Source organism: Perca fluviatilis, chromosome 4 (assembly GCF_010015445.1).
Source record: "Perca fluviatilis chromosome 4, GENO_Pfluv_1.0, whole genome shotgun sequence".
Taxonomy (NCBI): Eukaryota; Metazoa; Chordata; class Actinopteri; order Perciformes; family Percidae; genus Perca; species Perca fluviatilis.
Genome location: NC_053115.1, coordinates 30,057,332 through 30,063,647, shown reverse-complemented (window position 1 = coordinate 30,063,647; position 6,316 = coordinate 30,057,332).

Here is a 6,316-nt window from a genome sequence, read left to right as displayed (position 1 = left end):
CACCATCACTCCTCAGTGAACTGCCTCCTAGTCTGAGATCTTTTTCTACTTAAAGAGCCAGTTATCATTATGGAGTTTCCATGTTTTTTAGGAGTTTGCTCACACTAATACATGTAAAAAAAAATAGCATTAATTCAGTAAGAAAGTGAACATTTCGAACAAGAATAGGCGTATTAGGTAAAAATTAATTTTATTTCAAAGTCCGGCCCCCAGAGTGTCTGCTTAAAAAAATTCTGGCCCTTGAAAAAATGTAGTTGATGACCCCTGACATAAGGATTAAATAATACCAAGTAAGTAGCGCTTAAAGTCTTTCAATGACATGTTTATTGACATTAAGAATTACTCTAGTGGGCTGACAGAGATGTTATTCTCTGTTTCCTGTCCAGGGACTACAGATAAAAATTAGCTTATAGCTAGCTCTGGTACTGCTAAGGAGCTGTGCGTTGTCTCTGTCAAATAGATAAATAAATAATTGAAAATCATAGAAATAGTCCAAGTCTACGTTTTGTTCTGTCCAAGGACCTTTCTCAAGACACGTAGTAGTGGGACATAGAACAGACATTACTTATCAAAACAATATAGCAGGATGGACAGCGGCGGCCATTTTTATGTGTAGCGTTGCTATTGCAAACAAACTCATTCTATTTCTATGGTCAATGCACAGTGCTGAGCGCCAATTTTTTTTTAACTAGTCAAATGACCACAGCAAACAGTTCCGTGTCCATTCTACTCTGATTATATTTCTATGTTTAAAATATTGCCTCCTACAAGTCCAGTTGATATTTTCAATATTTTAAATACTTAACACATCTTGCTGACGTTGAAGTACTCAAAGACTTCTTCAGTTGAGCCTACTGGTGTTTCAAGTACTTAAGGAGATGTTTTGTTGACACAAAAGTGTTTAAAGTACTTAAAGAAACATTTGGTGGATTTATTAGCACTTAAAGTGCTGACAGTGACTGGAGCCAGATGTGCTGGTTTCAGATACAAACAGCAGCTTCCAGGATGAAGGATCGGACCTGACAGTTAAGAAAACAAATGTAGTAAATGGAGTAAATGAAATGGTCAAATAAAATGAGAAATAAATATATTTTGTTAACACAAATAAAAAAAGGTTGACTTTCTGGTTCCAGCGCTTTCAACCACGTCACACAGTCTTCACCAGCAGATGGAATACACTCAGTTATCATGAAACTGGTGATGTTTAAAGTTTTTCTGATCACTGTTGGGGTTTTCTTTCCCCTGTTGGCTCAAAAGTAGAGTTTAAAAGTTCACTTTTGACTATGGAAAGAGCAGTTTGAGGAAACAGTCTCAACTCATGATCCACTTACTTTCTCTGGAGTTTTTGACCGTTATTACACACCGTCTTCTTCATCATCATGATTCCATGACAAATAAGTAAACTCCATCTGCTAAACTAAACTAAATTTGATTTGATTTATTTCACAGGATTTATTTTGCCCTGCACAATGTAACTAAGAGTTTCTCAGCTTTTAGGATAATTCAATGCTGGGTCACTTGAATGAAATACGGTATAATGTATTCGGGACTCTCTTATGGCTTTTTAAAACTGGATACATTTGTATAAATTCCCTTGACGACAGTTAAACTGTGGGGGTCATGAAAGTATTGGTACTTAAAAAAAAGGTTGAAGGACCAGAAAAGGTAAAGAAACCTGATTCAACCCTTAAAGGCCTGCTTCATAATGTCATGGATTGTACATTGAAAGGGCATGCTGCAAAAAATGTCTTTGCTGTAATTGAACCTTTAAATTAAATATATTTTCAATAGAAATCAACTCATGTTTAACTTAAGTCAATATGCAGGAAATTGTAATTAAAGGTAGGTAAGCCTTATAAAACTAACTTTTCTGTCATATTTGCTGAAACTGACCGTATGTTGGAGTAGAACTACATGAAGCAGGTAATTTAAAAACAAATCCGGCTCCTCTGGCACCACTTACAGCCTGTAGTGCGATTTGCAAAAATCCACCGTTCCCTGTTCAGATGCACCAATCAGGGCTGGGGGTGGGGGTCTAACTGCGTGTCAATCACTGCTCATGCATTCATTCTCCCTTGTGGGCGGAGGGGCTTAAGACCGTTTTGGGCTTTAGCAGAAAGGGGAGAGGGACTGAGAAGTTGTTGATGTTCAAATTTTTCGGCTATATCCTGGATCTTCACAATCCTACCTACGGCACCTTCAATTGAATCTGTTCATTTTTGTGTTTCACTTTTATTTCAGACAGAAATAATCTAATTGTTTGTATTAACCTTAGAGAACTGGACAGGCAGAAGACTAGAAAAGGCATATAACTAATTAGTAATTAATCATAGTTTGCTGGATTCTTTTTTTGTGATTTTACTAGAGTAGATTTCGACCCTCTGCCTTATAATATCCCCCACTGAAGTTGGGTCGTGTGTTTGTTGTAATTATTCAAATAGAAAGTATGGATTTTGCTTTTATTATGCCTTTTTTCTCTCTCTTTCTGTTTGATGTGTTATTTTAGTCAAACTACAGATCCATGTTCATTAACATAGATTTCTGCTGCTGCTAAACGCTATAATGTGTGTAAAGTCTTTTTTATTTTGCTACTAAGTTTTCTGGCTGCAAATTTAGTATTTTACAAAGTGCTAAAATCCCTAAAAAGAAGTCAGCCAGAAATAAAAATTTGCGCTAGACAGAAGCTAATTAGCTCTACTTTTGTTACAATTTGAAAATACAAGCAGCTAGCATAACATCAGCGAATATGCTCGTGTTTCTTTTATCTTTCGATCACTTTTTAAATTGGTTGCTGTTAGCAACGCTAATTGTTTAGAAACAAGGACAATATTTAAGCTAGCAATATAGTTTGACGCGATCAGCTAAATATGTAGCATATAGACAAGACTAACGTTCAGTACAATGTAATCTGTGAAAGACAAGATGGTATGGTTTTGTCAGTCAGAGAAAGTAAAGAGTAAATAGATTCTCTGCTGATCATGTTTTGACAGCTTATTTGTTTGGAATTAAAGTCACTTCTGTTTGAACTCCACTTGTCTGTCATCTTTTTGGACACAGATTTCATCTGTAAATATAGCTTTATTAATTCACGTTGAAAGTTCATCACATCATCGACATGTACTTTGACGTTACAGTGAGTGGGCTTTGCCAATGCATGTTTAAGTCCGCTAAACAGTAGTGTTTGTCATACATGATGACATACAGTGGGTACGGAAAGTATTCAGACCCCTTTAAATTTTTCACTCTTTGTTTCATTGCAGCCATTTGCTAAAATCAAAAAAGTTCATTTTATTTCTCATTAATGTACACTCAGCACCCCATCTTGACAGAAAAAAACAGTAATGTAGAAATGTTTGCAAATGTATTAAAAAAGAAAAACTGAAATATCACATGGTCATAAGTATTCAGACCCTTTGCTCAGTATTGAGTAGAAGCACCCTTTGAGCTAGTATAGCTATGAGTCTTCTTGGGAATGATGCAACAAGTTTTTCACACCTGGATTTGGGGATCCTCTGCCATTCAGATCCTCTCCAGTTCCGTCAGGTTGGATGGTGAACGTTGGTGGACAGCCATTTTCAGGTCTCTCCAGAGATGCTCAATTGGGTTTAGGTCAGGGCTCTGGCTGGGCCAGTCAAGAATGGTCGCAGAGTTGTTCCGAAGACACTCCTTTGTTATTTTAGCGGTGTGCTTAGGGTCACTGTCTTTTTGGAAGGTGAACCTTCGGCCCAGTCTGAGGTCCTGAGCACTCTGGATGAGGTTTTCTTCCAGGATCTCTCTGTACTTGGCCACATTCCTCTTTCCTTCAATTGCAACCAGTCGTCCTGTCCCTGCAGCTGAAAAACACCCCCATAGCATGATGCTGCCACCACCATGTTTCACAGTTGGGATTGTGTTGGGCAGGTGATGATCAGTGCCTGTTTTTCTCCACACATACCGCTTAGAATTAACGCCAAAAAGTTCAATCTTGGTCTCATCAGACCAGAGAATCTTATTTCTCATAGTCTGGGAGTCCTTCATGTGTTTTTTGGCAAACTCTATGCGGGCTTTCATATGTCTTGCACTGAGGAGAGGCTTCCGTCGGGCCACTCTGCCATAAAGCCCCGACTGGTGGAGGGCTGCAGTGATAGTTGACTTTGTGGAACTTTCTCCCATCTCCCTACTGCGTCTCTGGAGCTCAGCCACAGTGATCTTTGGGTTCTTCTTTACCTCTCTCACCAAGGCTCTTCTCCCACGATTGCTCAGTTTGGCTGGACGGCCAGATCTAGGAAGAGTTCTGGTCGTCCCAAACTTCTTCCATTTAAGGATTATGGAGGCCACTGTGCTCTTAGGAACCTTGAGTGCTGCAGAAATTCTTTTGTAACCATGGCCAGATCTGTGCCTTGCCACAATTCTGTCTCTGAGCTCCTTGGTCAGTTCCTTCAACCTCATGATTCTCATTTGCTCTGACATGCACTGTGAGCTGTAAGGTCTTATATAGACAGGTGTGTGCCTTTCCTTATCAAGTCCAATCAGTTTAATTAAACGCAGCAGGTCTCAAATGAAGGAGTAGAACCAGCTCAAGGAGGATCAGAAGAAATGGACAGCATGTGAGTTAAATATGAGTGTCACAGCAAAGGGTCTGAATACTTATGACCATGTGATATTTCAGTTTTTCTTTTTTAATAAATTTGCAACAATTTCTACATTTCTGTTTTTTTCTGTCAAGATGGGGTGCTGAGTGTACATTAATGAGAAATAAAATGAACTTTTTTGATTTTAGTAAATGGCTGCAATGAAACAAAGTGAAAAATTTAAAGGGGTCTGAATACCTTCCGTACCCACTGTATGTTACAATTATATTTTATTTTATTTTAAAGTATTATACTCTTTTACAAACAAGTTGAATGCATACTTTAAAATGAATATTAAAAACCCCTTTGGTGAACTATTAACCCTTTATAACCCCCCGCCACTCCCATTTAACATTAAAAAGCAAAAATAAAAATATTCGGTTACACTTTACTTGAAGGTATCTACATAAGAATGACATGACACTGTCATGAATGCTTCGTAAATGTTATAAACAAGTCATAAATGTTTATGTCATAACGCTTCTTTTAGGAAGTTCGGTTTTCATTCGGTTTTTGTCATGACAAGTTAGGGTTAGGGTTAGGGTTAGGGTTCATGTGTCATGACTGTGTCATGACAGTGTCATGTCACTCTAATGTAGATACCTTCAAGTAAAGTGTTACCAAATATTCAATAACCTGCACAACCCAACCTAACAGCACAAATGTGGATATGCTTTAATTGTGTAAAGAACTAACTCACCATATGAAGCCATGTCATTAGAAATAGAACACAAAATAAAATATTTTAGGTAATTTTTTTCATTCTTTCAAGTTCAGACAAATTAAACTTACTGAGGTTACTAAATACCTTGAAACCGTTAATTGTGAAGTTATAAAGCCGGCCAAAGATTTAGATCCTAAAATCATTACTTAAACGTAAAATCTGGAGTTTCAGATCATGTTTCATCTGAATCCATTGAGCTGGAGCAAAACGTTTCACAGAAGCAGAGCTCTGATTTAAGGTTTTAGAGCAAGGTGTGTGTGTGTGTGTGTGTGTGTGTGTGTGTGTGTGTGTGTGTGTGTGTGTGTGTGTGTGTGTGTGTGTGTGTGTGTGTGTGTGTGTGTGTGTGTGTGTGTGTGTGTGTGTGTGTGCTGACCTACTCCCAGCAGAAATGTTAAGTATTCCTGTGGTTTCTCGGCCAGCGTTCCTGTTCAGTTGCGTCACCCAGCTGACTGTCTGACAGCCGCTTCCTGAAGCATGACAAAACCCAGAAAAGGGTATTTTTAGTCCCAAACTGAGACAAATGTATTTGGTTGCAGAGATTTATTGCCTTTAATAGCCCCCAGCGTGATCAGGTGGGGAGGGTTTACAGCGGCCCTGTAAGACTTAATCAGCACTTCCTCTAATGCTATATGCAGATTATCCAAACAGACAAACACTAAGGATCATTACTTAATCATATATATTATCAATCATGTTTTATATCATTTATGTGTTATATAAATGTACACGCCATTTACATATGCTAGACTTGCTGGCTCTGCAGCTATTATTCCTATCACATCACTGTTGCTTTTGCCTTGTAAGTTTGTCTTGTATAGTTATTTGTTTTTGTTTTTTTACTTCTCTTCTATTTCAGTCTTATAAACTGTATATGTTATCATTTATTGTTTAATTGATCTATTTATCTTTATTTATTTATGACCTTGTAGTGCTGCAACAACAGAATGTCTCCTCTGGGCATCAATAAAGGTTTATGTTAACT